This window comes from Chiloscyllium plagiosum, unplaced genomic scaffold (genome assembly GCF_037043375.1).
Source record: "Chiloscyllium plagiosum isolate Xiang-an unplaced genomic scaffold, Cpla_swu_hap1 HiC_scaffold_14, whole genome shotgun sequence".
Taxonomy (NCBI): Eukaryota; Metazoa; Chordata; class Chondrichthyes; order Orectolobiformes; family Hemiscylliidae; genus Chiloscyllium; species Chiloscyllium plagiosum.
In genome coordinates this window covers 92,790,325-92,809,183 of record NW_028270152.1, presented here as the reverse complement: position 1 = coordinate 92,809,183, position 18,859 = coordinate 92,790,325, and positions in this window count along the sequence as shown.

The following is an 18,859-nucleotide window of genomic DNA, read 5'->3' as shown; positions in this document are numbered from 1 at the left end:
GGGAACAAGGCGAGGGTGCGGAAGGCGGGGAGAGAAGGCAGGAGCAACGGCGGGGAGAGAAGACGAGGTGGAAGAATGTGGGGGGAGAAGGCCAGGGTGGAGAAGACGAGGGTGGAAAAGGCGAGAGGGAAGAAATTGGCAGGAGAATGCGGGGAGAGACGATGAGGGTGGTGAAGCCGAGGTTGAAGATAGCAGGGGAGAAGGCGGGGAGAGAAGACGAGGGTGGAGAATGCGGGGGAGAAGGCGGGAGAGAAAGCAAGAGGGAGAAGGCTGGGGAGAAGGCGAGGGTGGAGAAGGCGAGGGGAGAGAAGGCGAGGGCAGAGAAGGTCAGTGGAGAAGGCGAGGGGAGAGAAGGCAAGGGGGAGAAGGCGAGGGGTTGAAGGCGAGGCAGGTGAATGCGACGAGATTTGAAGGCGAGATGGAGAAGGCGGGGAGAGAAGGCGAGGGTGAGATTGCGGAGGTGAAGGTGGGGGAGAAGGCGAGGGTGGAGAAGGCGGGGGAGAAGATGAGGGTGGTGAAGGCGAGGGGGATGAAGGCGGGGAGAGAGAAGGCGATGGGTGTAAAGGCAGAGGACGGTGAAGGCAAGGGGGTCTGTTTAGGTGACAGGGCGGTGAGAGTGAGGGGGTGAAGGCAAGGGTGGTGAAGGCGGGGAGGGTGAAGACGAGGGGAGAGAAGGCAGGGGAGAGAAGGCGGGCGAGAAAAGGTGAGGGGAGAGATGGCGAGGGTGTGTGAAGGCAAGGAGTTAAACGTGAGGGGTGGTGAAGGTGAAGGGGAGCCAAGGCGAGAGAGAATGAAGGCGAGCGGGGTGAAGGTGAGGGGGTGAGAGTGTGGAGGTGTGAGGTGAAGGTGTGTTGAAGGCGAGGGGGTGAGGGTGAGGGGAGTGATGGCGAGGTGAATGAAGGCGAGAATGGAGAAGGCAGGGTGAGAATGCGGGGATGAAGGTGGGGGGAGATGGCAGGGGCAGAAGGCGGGGAGAGAAGGTGAGTGGGGTAAAGGCAATAGAGCGAGAAGGCGAGGTGGATTAAGGCGAGGGTGGAGAAGGCAGGGGAGAGAAGGCGCTGAGAGAAGGTGAGGGTGGAGAATGTGGGGGAGAAGGCGGGGTGAGAAGACGGGGAGAAGACGGGGAGGGAAGGCGAGTGGGGTGAAGGTGAGGGGGTGAGGGTGTGGGGGTGTGAGGTGAAGGTGGGTTGAAGGCGAGGGGGTGAGGGTGAGGGGAGTGATGGCGTGGTGAATGAAGGCGAGAATGGAGAAGGCATGGTGAGAATGCGGGGATGAAGGTGGGGGAGATGGCAGGGGCATGAAGGCAGGGAGAGAGAAGGCAATGGGTGAAGGAGGGGGAGGGTGAAGGCGAGGATGTGTGTGAAGCTGAGAGGATGGTGAGGGCGAGGGGGGTGAAGGTGCAGGTGGTGAAGGCGGGGGCGGGAGAATCCAAGTGGGAGAGAAGGCAGGGGAGAGAAGGCGGGGGGAGTAGGTGGGGGAGAAGGTGAGTGTGGAGAAGGCAGGGAGAAGGCGAGGATGCAGAAGACGAGGGTGATGAAGGCGAGGGAGAGAAGGCGAGGGGGAAAAGGCGGAGAGAACATGAGGGTGGTGAAGGCGAGGGGGATGAAGACGGGGAGAGAGAAGGCGGTGGGTGTGAAGGCACAGGACGGTGAAGGCAAGGGGTGTGTTAAGGCGAGAAGCTGGTGAAAGTGAGGGGGGTGAAGGCGCGGGTGGTGAAGTTGGGGGAGGGTGAATACGATGGGAGAGAAGGCGGGGAGAGAAGGCGAGGGCACAGAAGGTTAGGGGAGAAGGCGAGGAGAGGGAAGGCAAGGGAGTGTGAAGGCGAGGAGTTAAATGCGAGGGGTGGTGAAGGTGAGGGGGAGCCAAGGCGAAGGAGAGTAAAGGCGAGCAGGGTGAAGCTGAGGGGGTGAATGTGAAAGGGTGAGGGTGAGGGGGTGTGAAGTCAAGGTGTGTTGAAGGCGAGGGGGTGAAGTTGAGGGGAGTGATGGCGAGGGGAGCGAAGGCGAAGGTGGAGAAGGCAGGGTGAGAATGCGAGGATGAAGGTGGGGGCTGATGGCAGGGGCAGAAGGCGGGGAGAGAAGGTGAGTGGGGTGAAGGCAAGGGAGCGAGAAGGCGAGGGGGATTAAGGCGAGGGCGGAGAAGGCAGGGGAGAGAAGGCGGGGAGAGAAGGTGAGGGTGGAGAATGTGGGGGAGAAGGCGGGGTGAGAAGACGGGGAGAACGCGGGGAGGGAAGGCGAGTGGGGTGAAGGCAGAGTGAAGTGGGGGAGAGAAGATGAGGGGGAGAGAAGGTGGGGGAGAAGGCGAGGGAGAAAGCGAGTGTGGTGAAGGCGAGGGCGGAGAAGGCGGCGTTTGAAAGGTTGGAAGGGTTTGAAGGGTGTGAGGGAGGGGAAGGCGAGGGGAATGATGGCGAGGGGAGCGAAGACGAGGGTGGAGAAGGCGGGAGAGAGAAGGCGAGGGTGGAGAAGGTGGGGGAGAGAAATTGGGGAGAGTAGGTGGGGAGAGATGGCGAGGGTGGAGAAGGCGGGGGTGAGAATGCGCGGGAGTAGGTGGGTGGAGAATTCGAAGGTGGAGAAGGCAAGGGAGGAGAAGGCGTGTGAGAGAAGGTGGGGAGAGAAGACAAGGGGCGAGAAGGCGAGAGGGGAGAAGGTGAGGGTGGAGAAGTCAGGGTTGGAGAAGGCATGTGAGAGAAGGTGGGAAGAGAAGGCGGGGAGAAAGCTGTGAGAGAAGACAAGGGGCGAGAAGGCGAGGGTTGAGAAGGTGAGGGTGGAGAAGGTGGGGGAGAGAAGGCTGGGAGAGAAGGCGGGGGAGTAGGTGACGGGTGGAGAGGGTGGGAGAAAAGGCGAGGGTGGAGAATGCGCGGAGAGAAGGCGGGAAGAGAAGGTGGGGGAGAAGGTGTGGGAGAAGGTGTGGGAGAAGGTGAGTGGGGTGAAAGTAGGGGAGGGAGAAGGCGAGGGAGTGTGTGAAGGCGAGAGGATGGTGAGGGCGAGGGTGGTGAAGGTGTGGGAGGGTGAAGACGAGGGGGAGAGGAGGCAGGTGAGAGAAGGCGGGCGATAGAAGGCGAGGGGAGAAAGGCGACGGGAGGGAAGTTTGGGCAGAAGGTGAGGGGCGAGAAGGCAAGGGGAGATGGTGAGGGGGTGAAGACGAGGGGTTGAAGGCGAGGCGAGGGAATGAGAAGGGATTTGAAGGCGAGGGGAGTGAAGGCGTGAGGTGTGAACACAAGGGAGTGTGAAGGCGATGGGGATGAAGGCAAGGGGGTTGAAGGCGTGGGGGATTAAGGCGAAGGTGGGTGTAGGCGATGGGGGTTGAAGGCGAGAAGGGGAAGGCGAGGGGCGTGAAGGTGAGAGAGGGTGAAAGCGAGTGGGTTTAAGGTGAGGGCGTGAAGGTGAGGGGGTGAGGGTAAGAAGGTGTGAAGGCAAGATGGATGAAAAGGTAGGGCGTGAAGGCGAGGGGGGCGAAGGTGAGGGTGGAGAAGGTGGTGGAGAGAAGGAGGCATGAGAAGGTAAGGGTGACAAAGGCGGGAGATAAGGCGAGGGTGGAGAAGGCGGGGCAGAAGGCAAGGGTGGAGACGGTGGGGAGAGAAGGCGGGGAAAAGGTGAGGGAGAAGGCGAGGGTGGAGAAGACGGAGGAGAAGTCGGGGAGAGAAGACGAGGGGGGAGAAGATGGGGGAGAAGTCGAGGATGGAGAAAGCGAGGATGGATAAGGCGAGGGTGGAGGATGCGAGTGTGGAGAAGGCGAGGGAGAGAAGGCGAGGGGGAAGAAGTGGGGGAGAAGGTGGTGGAGAAGGCGAGGGGAGAGTAGGCGGGGAGAAGGCGAGGGTGGTGAGTGCGGAGGGGAGAAGGCGAGGGGAGAAGGTGAGGGTGAAGTAGCGGCGAGAGAAGGCGAGGCTGAAGAAGGTGGGGGTGAATGCAAGGGCAGAGGCTGCGGGGGAGAGAAGGCGACGTGAGAGAAAGCGAGGAAGAGAGAAGTCGAGGGCAGAGAAGGCGAGGGTGGAGAAGGAGAGGGTGGAGAATGCGAGGGAGAGAAGGCAAGGGAAAGAAGGCAAGGGAAGAAGTCGAGGGCTGAAGGCGGGCAGAGAAGGCGGGTGGGTGAAGGTGGCGGCGAAGGCGGGTGGTGAAGGCGGGGAGTGAAGGCGAGGGGAGAGAACGAGGGGGTTAAGGGGAGGGTGGAGCATTAGGGTGAGAGAAGGCGGGGAGTGAAAGCGGGGAGTGAAGCCGAGGGGGAGAAGGCAGTGTAAGAAGGCGGGGAGAGAAGACAGGAGAGAGAAGGTGGGGGAGACGGCAGGGGAGAAGGCGAGAGGGAGCAGATGGCAAGAGAAGGCGGGAAAAGAAGTCACGGGGTGAATGCGAGGGTGGAGAAGGCAGGTGGAGAGGGTGGGAGAGAAGGCGAAGGGGATGAAGGCGGGGGAGAAGGTCGGGACAGAAGGCGGGGGTAGAAGGCAGGGGAGAGAAGGCGAGTGGGGTGAAGGCAAGGGAGGGAGAAGGCGAGGGGGATGAAGGCAGGGAAGAGAGAATGCGATGGGGTGAAGGCAGGGAGGGTGAAGGCGAGGGGGTGTGTGAAGGCGAGAGAATGGTGAGGGCGAGGGGGGTGAAGTCAAGGGATGTGAAGGATGGGAGGGTGAAGATGAGGGGAGAGAAGGCAGAGGAGCGAAGGCGGGCGAGAGAAAGCGAGGGGAGAGAAGGTGAGGGCAGAGAAGGTTGGGGAGAAGGCGAGGGGACAGAAGGCAAGGGGAGAAGCAAGGGGGCTGAAGGCGAGAGGTTGAAGGCGAGGCGGGTGAATGCGAAGGGATTTGAAGGCGAGGGAGTGAAGGCGAGAGGTGTGAAGGCGAGAGGGAAAGGCAAGGCAGCGTGAAGGCGATGTTGCTGAAGGCGAGCGGGATTAAGGCAAGAGTGGGTGAAGGCAAGGTGGTGAAGGTGAGTGGGTAAATTCAAGGGGAGTGATGTGTGGGGGGTTGAGGGTGAGTGGGTGTGAAGGCAACGGGGTGCGAAGGCAAGGGGGTGAAGGCGAAGGGTGGTGAAGGCGAGGGAGGATGAAGGCGAGCAGGGTGATCGTGAGGGGGTGAAGGAGAGGGGGGTGAGGATGAGAGGGTGTGAAGGCAACGGGGGATTAAAGGGGTGGGCGTGAAGGCGAGGGGAATGATGGCGAGGGGAGAAAAGGTGAGGGTGGAAAGGGCAGAGGAGAGAAGGTGGGTGAAAAGCCAAGGGCAGAGAAGGCGGGGGTGGTAATGCGGGGGAGAAGGCAGGGGAGAAGGCGATGGAGAAGGCGGGGAGAGAAGACAGAGAGAAAAGGCGAGGAGAAGGTGGGTGGAGAAGGCAAGGGCAGAGAAGATGGGGAGAGAAGGCGGGGCGAAAAGGCAAGGTTGGAGAAGGCGGGGGTGGTATTGTGGGGAGAAGGCAGAGGAGAAGGCAAGGGTGGAGAAGGCAGGGGAGAGAAGACGGGGAGAGAAGGCAGGGGAGAGAAGACTGGGAGAGAAGGCGGGAAGAAGGCGGGGGAGAAGGCGAGGGTGGAGAAGGCAGGGAGAGAAGGCGGGGAGAGAAGACGTGGGTAGAGAAGGCGGGAAGAAGGTGGTAGGAGAAGGCGAGGGTGGAGAAGGCGGGGGAGAGAAGACGAGGTGGGAGAAGGTTGGGGAGAAGCCGAGGGCTGAGAAAGCGATGGCGGAGAAGGCGAGGGTGGAGAAGGTGAGGGAGAGAAGGCGAGGCGGAAGAAGGTGGTGGAGAAGGCGGGGGAGAATGCGGGGAGAGAAGACGAGGGTGGTGAAGCCGAGGGTGGAGAAAGCAGGGGAGAAGGCAGGGGATAGAAGGTGAGAGGGAGAAGGTGGCGGGAGAAGGCGAGGGTGGAGAAGGCGAGGGAAGAGAAGGCGAGGGAGAGAGAAGGCGAAGGTGGAGAAGGGAGGGGAGAAGGCGAGGGTTCAGATGGCGAAGGAGGAGAAGGCGAGGGGAGAGAAGGCGAGGTTGGAGAAGGCGAGGGGAGAGAAGGCGAGGGTGGAGAAGGAAGGGGAGAAGGCGAGAGGTCAGATGGCGAAGGCGGAGAAAGCGAGGGAGGAGAACGAGAAGAAGGAGAAAGCGAGGGTGGAGAAGGCGAGGGGGAGAGAAAGCGAGGGAAGAGAAGACGATGGGAAAGAAGACTTTGTGGAGAAGGTGGGGGGAGAGAAGGTGAAGGGGAGAGAAGGTGAGGGATGAGAAGCCGAGGGGAGAGAATGCGAGTAGAGAGAAGGCGAGGGGTGGAGAAGGCGAGTGGGAGAAGGCGAGGTGGAGAGAAGGCGAGGGGAGCGAAGGTGGGGGGATAGAAAGTGAGAGTGGAGAATGCGGGGGGAGAAGGCGATTGGGGACAATGAGGGGAAGAGAAGGCGAGTGAGGCGAATGCGGGGGAGAGAAGGTGAGGGTAAAGGCGAGTGGTAAAAGGCGGGGAGGAAGGCGAGGGAGAGTAGATGGGGAGAGAAGGCGGGAGGGAGAAGGTGGGGAGAGAAGGCAGGGAGAGAAGACGAGGGTGGAGAAGGCGGGGGAGAAGTAGGGGACAGAAGGTGGGTAGAGAAGGCGGGGAGAGAAGGCGAGTGGGGTGAAGGCAGGGGAAATAGAAGGCAATACGGGTGAAGGTGGGGGACGGTGAAGGCGAGAGGATGGTGATGGCGAGGGTGTGAAGGCAAGGGTGGTGAAGGCATTGGGGAGGGAAGGTGGGGAGAGAAGGCGGGTGAGAGAATATGAGGGGAGAGAAGGCGACGGCAGAGAAGGTTTGGGGAGAAGGCGAGGGGAGAGAAGGCAAGGGGGAAAAGGCGAGTGGGGGTGAAGGCGAGGGGTTGAAGGCGAGGCGGGTGAATGTGAGGCGATTTGAAGGCGAGGGGGGTGAAGGCGGGGGAGAGAAAGTGGGCAGAGAAGGCGAGGGTGGAGAAGGTGGGGAGAAGGCGAGTGTGGAGAAGGGGAGGGCAGAGAAGGTTAGGGGAGAAGGCGAGGGGAGAGAAGACAAGGGGGAGAAGGCGAGGGGTGGTGAGGCGAGGAGGGGTGAAGGTGAGGATGGATGAAGGCGAGGGGGGTGAATGCAAGGGGGGAAGGCGAGGGGTGTGAAGTAAATGGGTGTGAAGGAGAGGCGGTTTAAGGCGAGGGGGTGAAGGTGAACGGTGTGAAGAGTTGAAGGCGAGATGGGTTGAAGGCGAGTGGGGGTGAAGGTGAGGGGGGTTGAAGGCAAGGGGGGCTGAAGGCGAGGATATGAAGGCAAGGGGGTGAAGTCAAGAGGATGTGAAGGTGAGAAGGTGAAGGCAATGGGGTGAAGTCAAGGGTGTGTGAAGGCAAAGGGGAGTGAAGGCGAGGGGTTTGAAGGCTAGGGGTGTGAAGGCGATGGGGTGTGAAGGCGTGGGGGTGAACGGCAAGGAGGGTGAAGGCGAGGGGAGTGAAGGCGGACGGGGTGAATGTGAGGGGGAGTGAAGGCGAGTGGGGAGGAATGCGAGGGGTGTGAAGGTGATGGGGAGACGGCGAGGGAGGGTGAAGGCGAGGGGAGTGAAGGTGAGGGGGTGAAGGTGAGGGGGAGTGAAGGCAAGGGGGTGAAGGGGAGGGAGGGTGAAGGTGAGGGGAGTGAAGGCGAGGGGGAAGGTGAGGGGCTGTGAAAGTGAGGGGTGAATGTGACGGGTGTGAAGGCGAGGGGTGTGAAGGTGACAGTGGAGAATGTGAGAGGAGAATGCGGGGATGAAAGTGAGGAGGGAGAAGACGTGGGGAGAGAAGACGAGGACAGAAAGCGAGGATGGAGAATGTGGGGGGAGAAGTTGGGAAGAGAAGGCGGGGAGAGAAGACTAGGGGAGCAGGTGGGGGAATAAGAAGGGGGGAGAAGGCGGTGCGGGTAGGCAGGGGAGAGAAGGCAGGAAGAGAAGGCGACAGTGGAGAACGTGAGGGAGAGAATGCGAGGGGGAGAAGGTGGGGCAGAGAAGACGAGGACAGAAAGAGAGGGTCGAGAATGCGGAGGAAGACGTTGGGGAGAGAAGGCGGGGAGAGAAGAAGGGGGGAAGTCGGTGTGAGAAGGCAGGGGAGAGAAGGCAGGGAGAGAAGGCGAGAGTGGAGAACGTGGGGGAGAGAATGCAAGGTGGAGAAGATGGGGCAGAGAAGACAAGGACAGAAAGCGAGGGTGAAGAATGCAGGGGGAGAAGTGGGAAGAGAAGGCAGGGAGAGAAGACTAGGGGGAGCAGGCGGAGGAGAAGGAAAGGGAGAAGGTGGGGAGAGAAGGCGAGAGTGGAGAAGGCAGGGGAGAGAAGGTGGGGAGAGAAAGAAGGGGAGAAAAGGGGACAGAAGGCGGGAGAGAACATGAGGGTGGAGAATGCGGGGGAGAGAAGGCGGGGAGACAAGGCGGGGACGAAGGCGAGTGAGAGCAGATGAGGGAGCGAAGGCGGACGGGAGAATGCAAGGGAGAGAATGTGGGGCGGGAAGGCAGGGTGAAGGAGAGGGAGAGAGATGGCGTGGGTGGAGAATGTGGGGGAGAAGGTGAGGTGAAAAGGCAGGGGAGAGAAGGTGCGGGAGAAGGCAAGGGGGATATGATGGGGAGAGAAGGAGAGGTGAGAAGCAGGGGAGAGATGGTGCAGGAGAAGGTGGTGAGAGAAGGTTAGAGAAGAGTAGGTGAGGTGGGAGATGACGGGGAGAGAAGGAGCGGGCGAAAAGGTGAGGGAGAAGGCGAGGGGGTAGAAGGTAAGGGGAGAGAAGACCAGGGGGATAGAAGGCAAGGGTGGAGAGGGCGGGGAGAAGGCGAGGGGAGAGAATGTGTTCGGCAGAAGGCAGGGTGTGAAGGCGATGAGGGTGGAAAGCAGGAGCGAATTCGAAGTCAGGTTTACAGATGGGAAAGCAAGCAAGAAAGACCTGTTCTCGTCCATGAAAAAGGCTGTTCTTGGAGAACAAGGTAGTTTTGGCCAAGATTCAAACTGTGGCTACCGTTCGTGTATGAGGCCAGCGCGATAATCACAACACTTCAGAAACAAGCCCGGAGCAATGCTGCTGCAGCTGAGTGGCGTCCAGCTGAGTGTCTGGATTAGAAGTGTTTAGAGGGATGGGGCAAAATGTTTGAAATGGGATTTTGTTTAATAATGGCTATGTGGTGAGCATGGATGAGATACATTGAAGTATCTGTTTCCACGCGGTGTACCCCAATAACGTTGTGTTGCTTACACCGGCTGTAAAGGATTACTTTTTAGCGGAGCTTGCCGTCACAGTCTGTGGCACAATCATTTAGTCTGTTCGACTGCTCACGGGAAAGGTAGTATTGTGAAACACAACAGAAACGAACGACTTCCTTACTTTTGACCCGACTGACTATACTCATTGAAATTATCCCAGATCCACAGCTGAAGATTTTCCTGCTGGAGGTTACCTCAGCAGGTAACCCTGTTAACTCGTAATGTATTGAGCGAATCACAAAACAGAAAGCATTTAACAAGGAACACGAACGAAACTGGCAAACCAAATGCATTTTCAGAAACAGCGAAGCATGAATGCAATATGTGAGACAATCCGAGGGCATGAGCCATAAAGCAATCACACAACTAACAACAGGGCAATTCCAAACTACTCTTTCAAACATACTGCAGCCTTAGTGCACCACCACTTCCTAGACAATGCTGAAAAGAGAGAAAGAAAGAACATAATAAGAATGGGCCAGAAAAAGTGAATTTCACCAATCACAGTCTCGATTAGATCACCTTTCCCTTCCGATGTCTCCAGGACGGAAATGAAGGAAATGGGAGAAATTCAATAACATATCACATCGAAATTCATTGGAACGATTTTCCCATTCGCCAGAAAACTAAATAACGACGAGTCGAGTCACCATAGGACTTTGTTTCACAACAGCGATGAAATAACAGTCTCCATTCGGTTCCAGTAAAAACCCAACTTGCCTGGAACAGCAGAGTTGTTTGCAATTTTCTGCGCGGGTGGCGAACATGATCATGATAGCAGAGACACTTGGAAATATTTGGCACTTTCGCACACCACAGTGAATTCCCCAGGAAGCAAACACATTTTACTTTTGTTTTCAACATCAATACAACAGGGACTGAAACAGCATTTTAACAAGCTGCAGTTGATCAGCAGAAATGGCAGCGGTGGGATTCGAACACACGCCACTATTGAGCCTTGAATTTGGATTCAGCGCCTTAGATCGCTCAGCCACACGACCAGCCAACCAAATGGCCCATTGTCTTGCATTTCCAATTGTGCTCTCATGCATAACAACAGATGCAAAGTCACAAGAACAGGGTTCCATGATCCGTCTCCGACTCGCACAGCTGCTGGGATGTGCCTGGCGACAATGTCAATTTCGCAGCAGATAATGATAGCCCATCAATCCAAACAAAAATCAGTGGTAAGCTGAGTCTATCTTCTCAGACTCTTTTCAGCTACAAATGTGCGTGAGAATATATGTTCGCTTATGAATTGGTCAAATAACAATGAGCTGCTTGACATTACTGCAATTTCAATTCTTGCTTTGCTAAATGATTTCACCCATTGCTCGAAACAGGACAACTTTCACGTTTACACGGAACGTGGAATACACCGGACTACAGGGAAAATGCACAAAGCTGAGCATGCCGTGTTCCACATCATAACGTGCAGCATAGTTTCTGTCACTATGTCTGTTTTGCAGAATAAGAGTCCCAAAGAGTGTTCTCCACCTTAAAACATTATAATCCGAGAATGACAGATCACATTTTGAGAATGCTCTGACCTCGGAGCCAGTTCGAGAAGCCACTTTCCTTGCGTTTTACCTTAACCGTGCAATTTGCTGCAGAGATGTTCACTCCTGGACATGAACCACATGGATACCAACTGAGTTGGAAACCTGTGTGGGAATCGACGAGAAGCGACTCAATAAATTTTGCTAAATTCCATGGTGCTTATTAGAAATGCAGTTTCTGTTCACGTCAATCTAAAAGGCAGTTTCTGCACATAGTAACAGAAGTTAATTACCTCACCCCACCCCCTCTCTCCGGAAGAGGTGCTAACTGCCCTTGAGTGTTTTCTGTTCTCGATGTGAAGAGCTCTCACGCCTGAGTCACCTTCACACGTCTCTGGTTGCTGAGTGAATCACAAAGAAGGAATTTCACCAGAGCTGCAATTGCCTCACTTCCCCACTCGCCCTCCCCGTTTACATTTTCCTGCTCGTCAGTGATTTAAAGAAAACCAAATGGATGCGATGTCATTCTGTAGCCTCTCTGTCGATTCCTCCGTTTCAGTTCCAACGTGGCTTAGATCACAGGGCGCACCTTAATAATAGCGACGCTATGAAAGCACAAGTCCAAAGGTGAGAGTGTAATTTCTTTCATTGCTGTTGCTGATTGAATGAGCCACTAACGTGCGAATTGCTCCACAACATGATACAGGACCTCTGGTGCCAATTCTCGCACGTTGAATAACGACAGACAGCTTCCAAATGAGGCCTTTCAGAGACGACTTTGGGGTACATTTGACAGACAGACAAGTTCAGGAATTCGTGGTGCACGTGACACCAGCGCATCAGCTTCTTCCCTCTCTTTGAACTGAGCCGCCGACCCAAGGAATGGAAATGCGGTACTGCTTTTCGTGGAAGGATCAGAAGGCGGTAACTACACTCTCAAACAAATGGCATATGAACCACGGTGGAGAAAAACTTTACAATGCTTTGCACTGTAATTAAATGGAACTGCATTACATTTCACTGCGAGATCAGATTTATTCAAGCAAATTCGAAGGCAGGTTTGCAGATGGGAAAGTAAGCAAGAAAGCTCCGTTCTTGTACATGTAAAAGGCTGCAGTTGAAGAACAAAGCAGTTTCTTAACAGTTTCGAACTAGGGACCGTTCGCGTGTGAGGCGAACGTGATGACCACCGCACTACACAAACAAGCCACAGCCGCACTGGCTACTGCTCAATGGCATCCAGCACTGAAAGTTGAAGCCATTCTACGTTTCACCTTTCTGTTTCCAAAAGCTCGTTGTTGTCCAGCGTAATTGACATCTTGAAAACGTAAAAAAAAGACACGTGAAATTGATGACAAAATATAGACAAGGATGTCGTCAATGTTTGGACCATAGGGTGACGTGGAATAGGCTGGGACGACTTTCCCTGCAGCGTAACGGCTGCGACATGATCTTATGGAAGGGTTGTAAACTGAGCAGTTACGTGTTTTACCCAAGTCTGGGTGAGTTGAAAACTCGAGAGCATAGGTTTAAGGTGAGTGGACTGAAATTGACAAAGGACCTGAGACACATTTCCCACACAGAAGGTTGTGCGTGTTTGGAATGAGCTACCAGAGGAAGTGGAGGAGGCTATTACACTCAGAAAATTGCAAAGGTAATCGGATGAGTTTCTGGATAGGATGGGTTTAGAGTGATTGGGGCCAAATGCTGGCGAACAGAACTTGTTTAATTTTGGCTATGTGGTGAGCATGGACGAGATACACTGATGTATCTGTTTCCACGCGGTGTACCCCAATAACATTGTGTTGCTTACACCGGCTTTAAATTATTACTTTTTAGCGGAGTTTGCCGTTGCAGTCTGTAGCACAATCATTTCGTCTGTTCGACTGCTCACGGGAAAGGTAGTATTGTGAAATACTGTAGAAACAAACGACTTCCTAACTTTTGCTCCGACTGACCATACTCCGGGAAATTTTCCCAGATCCTCAGTTGAGGATTTTTGATGCTGGAAGTTACCTCAGAAACCCTGTTAATTCGTAATGTATTGAGCGAATCGCAAACCAGAAAGCATTTATCACGGAACACACACAAAACTGGCAAACCAAATGCATTTTCAGACACAGCGAAGCATGAATGCTAAATGTGAGACAGTCCGAGGGATGAGCCATAAACTAATCTCACAATTAATAACAGGGCAATTCCAAGCTACTAATTCAAACATACTGGAGCCTTAATGCAAAACCACTTCCCAGAACGTGCTTAAAAGAGAGAAAGAAAGAACATAATATGAATGGGCGAAAAGAAGTGAATTTAACCAATCACAGTCAAGATTAGATTACCTTTCCCTTCCGATTTCTTCAGGACGGAAATGAATGAAATGGGAGAAATTTAACAACATATGACATCGAAATTCTTTTGAATTATGTTCCCATTCGCCAGAAAACCAAATAACGACGAGGTGAGTCACTGCAGGATTTTATTTCACAACAGCGATGAAGTAACAGTCTCCATTCGGTTCCAGTACAAGCTCAACTTGCCTGGAACATAGAACAGCAGTAGAGCTGCTTGCGGTTTTCCGTGCGGGAGGCGAGCACTGCCATGACAGCACAGACACTTTGAGAAAATCTGCACTCTCCCACACCACAGTTAACTCTCAAGAATCGTACCCAATTTGTTAAAACCTCAACTTTCCTGGAACATAAAGCCGCTTGAGCCCGAGATTTACCGTGTGGGAGGCGAACACGATCATGACAAGATGGACACTGACCCCCGTCTCCATAAAGCAAACGCCCAGTCTTGCTTTTTATTTGATCACGCCGCAGCCACAGATATTGCTGTGGGGGGATTCGAGCCTAAGCTTTTTAAGTAATTGAGTTCTGAAGCAGGAGCCTCCGGCTCCTTGGCTACCCTTCATAGGGCTGATTCGGTTCGAATAGTGAAATTTCCTGTGTCTGATCCGCAGGACACCCTGCAGGATTTTCAGACAGCGCCATCCCTACTGTGACATGTCCGTGTTTGATAATATTCTGCGACGTAGATGTGTCCCGGCTTTGCCAATATCACCGTTGTTTAACTCCCTACATCCTGTTGGTCGAACTGTGATTCCAGTCAGAATCACAAATGTGTTACAAAACACCTTAGCTGTGCTGGTTCTCTACAGAGATAAATGTGCTTCTCTATTCGTATAGAGAAAACACCTTAGCTGTGCTTCTCTTGCCTTCTCCTTGTAACTCTACACAATTTTACTTTCAACATGAACATTGAATTAGTTTTTTAACAACTCGATTGAAACTGCGTCTTTGTCAATATCAGACCCTGACCATTCCCTATGTGAAAACATTTCTCGTCATGCACATTTTTCGTCTTTTACTAATGTCTTTAAAACTCTGCCAAATCGTTCTCGATCCTTTCAGGTGTAGGGAGCATTCCTCCTTCCTTATTCCCTCTGTCTAACCCACTCATGTCTTGGAAACGTTTAACAAGGCCAGCTTTCGGCCTTCTGCTCTCCAAGGAGACCTGTCCCAACTTTCCAAATGACCTTCATTGTTGACATTCCTCGTACACCACACCATTCTCATCAACGTGTTCAGCGCTGTTTCCAATCATTTCACGTTCCCACTTCCTAAAGTTTCACACCCAGAACTGTGCGAATATCCAGATGGTGGATTTACTCAGAGTGGGACTGTGTGGGTGAACATCCTCTAACACTTGTTTCACTTTCACCACATGTGGTACTGTGCCATGCCCACTACAATGACACTTCTGACCCAAAAACTCAAAGGAATTTCAAAGGGTGCAACTTAATGATTTACATCCTTTTATCAAATAGTTGATCAGACGACCTGGCAAAAGTGAAATCAAACAACCAGGGTTCGATGGCGACTTGAAGTAAGACATTCTCCCATGCCAGTATTAACACAAGCTGCTAAGCGAAGATCATGTCCTAGACACTCTTACATTGCCAACACCAAACCAGCTGAGATTCGGTCAAGTCCAACTACATCCCAATTTGTTCTCAGATTTCTAAGCATCAAAGTGTTTTAAGAATATCGCCTTCTCATTCCATCTCCTTGTTCACGGGACAGTGCTTTTTATCCCTTCCGTTTGCACTAAGTTGTCTCCATTGGCAGAGTATTCAGCTATTTCCCTCCACCGGCAAGCAGTGTGAGGGGAGGCTAGCGCGGACACACTCGAAACCTCGCTCACATCAGCACAGCCAGTTCCCTCAAGTGTTGGGAATCAGCAAGTTTGATTGGGAGCTTCCTGCAAATATCATTTATCTGAGAAGCGATAAAGATGTTGAGCTGATGGGTAAGACACAAGTGTACTCCGAACTCTCTACCCTCAGGTAAATTCATGTGAGGGCATTTTTGTGCAGCCTGTTTGCTGTTCAAAATCCATCTTCACACAGCAATTCTGCAGAAAGGCTTTTGTAACAGTAACATCGGCTTCTTTGCTGCAATCGGGCAGCAGTGAACATCTGAGACCCAACATTCCCAGATAAAGACAATCCGAGTGAAAGTCTCACTCACTGAGAGTCATCACCACGTCCCTGAGCTGCGGGGCTGCAGACAGTTTAATGCAGAAGATAGGGTTAACAATGACACTTTGTTTCACCATCAGCCACTCTGTCCCAGAGACAGGCAGAGGGGCAGCATCAATGTGTGGCGTCACTCACCCGCCGACAGAAGCTGTTCAGCCCATCGAGCCCGTAGCGACTCTCTGACGCTTGTGTATCCCTGTGGTTATTCATAGTTGGTGATGTATATCTTAATAATGCGGAGCTGTCCCTGTATCGCAATTTTGTCTCCAACAAATTGATCGAATTGTGATTCACAGCTTTTCATTTCAAGAGGAGGACACTGCTGTGTGAACCAGCACAGGGAATAACTGCAGGGCGTCATGCGCATAGAGCACTCTACATCTGATATCGCTCACCTTCACCAGTTTATTCCCAGCTCTGGCAAGAGATTTTGCGAATCAGATCAGAGCACACCGACCGAGAACAGGTCAAGAGCTTCCAAAACTTCACAAGTGTGTTTTCTCATTTGTGTAAATTTCCCGTATGTATCAGTATGAAATATTCATTTCAGATATATTGAATGAAATGAAGTGGAAAGTGAAACAACATGTAATATGTAGAATGGAGATCTATTATAGAGGAACACTGGAGGGGGCAGTACACACAATGAAACATGGAATTGTCAACGAGTTGAGGATGTTTTCAATCCATTAATTTCATGGTTATGAGCCCAATACGCTCCCACTGGGCCGCTCTGTTAGCGCTGACCGTAGCAGTTTCACACAGTCTTCAGCATTTCGTCTGGCGTGTGGCATGTACCTCAGAGGATGATTTCAAAAGGTCTTCACTATTATTGTGTGACACTCTGTGGTGCAGATGTGTCCCGCCTGTGTCAATATAACCTGTGCCTAACTTGCCACATTCTGTTGGTTTAACTGTGATTTCACTCAGTATCACAAAATATGTCACAGTGCAAAGTGAGGCTATGCAGCCCCCAAACAATAAGGAGATGTCTATGGCGGTCGAGTGATTTACTTTATTTGATTGATTGATTGTCACATGAACCTCAGTACAGAGAAAACTTTTGTTTGCGATTGGTAAAGGCAGATCATACTAATCAAGGACATGCAGATCACAGCATAAGTAAAACAACATTTTGGACAGATTAAGGCTTTCAGGTTACTCCGCACAGGACGTGCACTCGGCAAAATCCACATTAACAGGATCAGCATCATTTGAAGTTAGGGAATCCATTTCTCAGTCTTGTAACGACCTCGAAGAAGTTGCTGTTGTGTGTCTTTAAGCTTCGGTGCCTTGTTCTGAACTCGAGCTCATCAAAATTATACATTCTGCGTCATACATAGAACCAAATGCAAAACTCCAGTGCTCAAGTGTGACTTCTCACACGTTCATCACCCACCCGAGGCGATATTGCACCCAAAACCAACAAGCCAGAACCGGAACAGAAGCATGATCCATAAATCAGGTGAGTTTCCTTGCTTAAAAAATAGGGGTTTTCTGTTGCTTCGGAGGGAAGGCCGCAGTGAGTTTTAATAACAGCTCCTTGCCATTCTGACTTCCGGTTCCCCGGAGGCTGTGTGAGCCACTTCTTTTGCGAGCGGGCTCCCATCATTGGCAGCTGGACGAACTTCTCTTCAATTGGCAATTAGTGTTGTGGAAGAGAAACATGAACACGCTTTTCAGCCCACTATCAAACACGGGGCTGTGGAGCGCGGGAGGGGGTTAGAGGTAGTGGGAGTTATGGAAATTCTGGAAAGTTGTACAAAAGAGAGATCGCACATGCACAGGACTTAATATTCTTCAGGGAACCTTGTGCAAATAACGCCATCTGAGACAGATAGAAATGTGAAGAACTGCAGGGAAATAGAGAATCTCTCCCTGTCATCTGTGTCTGCGTCCTTCTTGAAGTCACAGCGAAGGCTCTGCTGTCTGAATCAGCATGGGATGTTACTGCAGCGAGTCCTGTCGCTCAGGCACGTTGCACCTGATGTGTATAAGTTTTGTCACGTTACCGCCAGCTCAGAGAACAGATTTCACAGCTCACATCATCCCAGATTGACAGGGAACAGAAGAAAGTGATTCAGACCATCATCTTACCACCTGCTGGGGAGGAAACGGATGTGGGTGAGTAGACAATCTCGACCAGTGCATGTTCCCAGCATTTCCAATCTTGGTCTGTGTGACAACAAAAGCAGGAACCAGGAACTGTTTATCATGCTTCTTAAAACAGGTGTGAAAATTTGCAGAGCATAGATACATCTACATGCTGTTAGTGAAATGATGAACAGCAGAGTACAGTTCACAGAGTATGGTCTGCCCTCTGGGTGATGGGCTCAGCTCCAACTGTGACCCTCTGCTCACCAGATTTGAACACAAACAAAGAAATGACTCAGTGACGAAATCTGTTGAAACGGATTCTGTGAGGAATTGAAAACGATGGAATGAAAAGGCCCTTGAGAGCGGGATGTAACATTATCTGGGATCGTTTTCCAGACTCGGGGAGAGTGCGCAGTGCTGTTTCCATGGGTCAATATCAGGATAGATAGATTGAATAAGCGTCAAATGTTATTGTCGGGATCCCTGTCGCTTAGACACACTGCACCTTTTGTACAATGGTACAAAAGCACGGACGTTTTGTGTAGAGGGGACAACTTCAAAATCGTTACTGAGGCAAAATGCACAAATGAGCGAAAGAACAAAGCAACCACAGAAACTGGTGTTACGTGAGGGGGTAAACCCCCTCTGCTAATGTAAACCAGCAACACAGAAATGATTCACCGCCGTGCTGTATTCTGTTAAAATTCCAGAGGCAAAGAACCAACCCAAAAATCACTACTTAAAGTTAAAAAGAACAAATTTATTGCTTTTTATTGACAGAGAATAATAAACCTACAACTCCTTTCTCGAAACCTTCTGCTCTACAATGCCTTCCCTCACTCCGATCCCAATAACATTTACAAAAAGGTTCAAATTTAAAAAGCAGATAGTTGTCGAATATTCTCTTTGTATATTCCTCTGTAGATTTTTTCTCCAGGTCGGTGTTGATGCTTTTTTTCTATGCAATCTATTTCTCCAGATAAGCACTTCTTGGAGATTTTACTAGCATCCTACATCTGTTGGTCTTTTAACTGCTCTCTTTGCTGTTCTTTGTCGCTCTAGGTAACTGTTCCAAATGTCCGATATTTGTCCCACAAAACGTCGGACCGTTTCATTTATTTTAACATTGTAAAAATACCAAATTCAAACTTGATTGGGACATAATTTAAACTGATTGGCCGAATTCAAATTTGATTTTTGTATCCATGTAACACAGTTCTTAGTTGTTTTCATCAAATGTCATGTTGTTGCCTTGTTCTGAACTCTTTGTGCAGCCAGCTATTTCAGCACCATTAAAAGTACATTGCACCCACAACTTCATAACAACGGCATTTGCCAAGATAGTTTATTTCTCTCAACATCGCTCTCTATCAATCTCATGTGCCTGAGATTTGAACAATCTGTGGTTAATGTTAATCAAAAATGCCCTATTCTCAGAGCCTCAGATTTAACACGCCACCTTACTTCTGTCTAACAATATTAATTTATGTCGCCGTGTATTTCTTCAGCACACGTTGAGAAGAAATAAAAATGAGAAAAACAGTCACCTGTTTGACTGTGATTTGACCCAATGCTGTTGCA